This window comes from Myotis lucifugus, unplaced genomic scaffold (genome assembly GCF_000147115.1).
Source record: "Myotis lucifugus unplaced genomic scaffold, Myoluc2.0 scaffold_1, whole genome shotgun sequence".
Taxonomy (NCBI): Eukaryota; Metazoa; Chordata; class Mammalia; order Chiroptera; family Vespertilionidae; genus Myotis; species Myotis lucifugus.
The window spans coordinates 24,414,424-24,415,390 of record NW_005871049.1 but is presented as its reverse complement, the minus strand read 5'-3'; positions in this window follow the sequence as shown (position 1 = coordinate 24,415,390).

Genomic DNA, 967 nt, shown 5'->3' with positions numbered 1-967 from the left:
GCATTTTAGCTATGGTGGATTGTTGCTATTTTTATATATCACACATAATACTGGTATACATGTATACATTTTATACACATATAGGCTTACTACTGTATTTTTCTTGATGATTCTTCTTATATTTTTGGATTTTCTTATGTGTTGATTTTGCTTTCCCCATTAGGTTTAAGCTCAAATAATGGATCATACTGCCTTTGAAAATGCAAATATCTAGTAAAGAAAATGTCTCTACCTGCTGAATAATATACTTTTAAAGCTGAATTACCTGTGAGAATAATAAGAGTAAGAACATGGAAACAGATGCACTTTTGAAGAGCATATTATTCAACCATCTCAACTTTTGATTCTGGGCTTATGCTTTGAACAGTTCTCTAAATATTCTTTTTAAAGACTATTCAAGCCCTAACTGGTTTGGCTCAGTGGATAGAGCGTCGGCCTGCGGACTGAAGGGTCCCAGGTTCGATTCCAGTCAAGGGCATGTACCTACTGGGGATGTGCCCGAGGCAGCTGACTGATGTTTCTCATTGATGTTTCTAACTCTCTATCCCTTTCCCTTCTTCTCTGTAAAAATCAATAAAATATATTTTAAAAAAAGACTTCAAAACAACATACCAAAACAAAAATAAATAAACTTTCTCTTTCATTTCCACTTAAATAAAGTAAAGCTATAATTAGATTTACAACTAGATTTTTAAAAAATTAACCATGAAAAATTACCTACGATATAAAATTTTATTTAAAAAATACACCCACAATATTGGGGCTATACTTCCCAACAATACTACTTTTTGTTAGGAGTTTTGATCCACAAAAGAAAATATACAGCTTAAATGTGGATTTACATGATAGAATGTTATTTTTCCAAAGGAACCCATGTTCTCTTTTTCGATATATTTTGTGTTGAAATTTTAAAAATAATATAACCAGCTAAAGAATGATTTGTTGATCTGTAAGATATCCACAACTT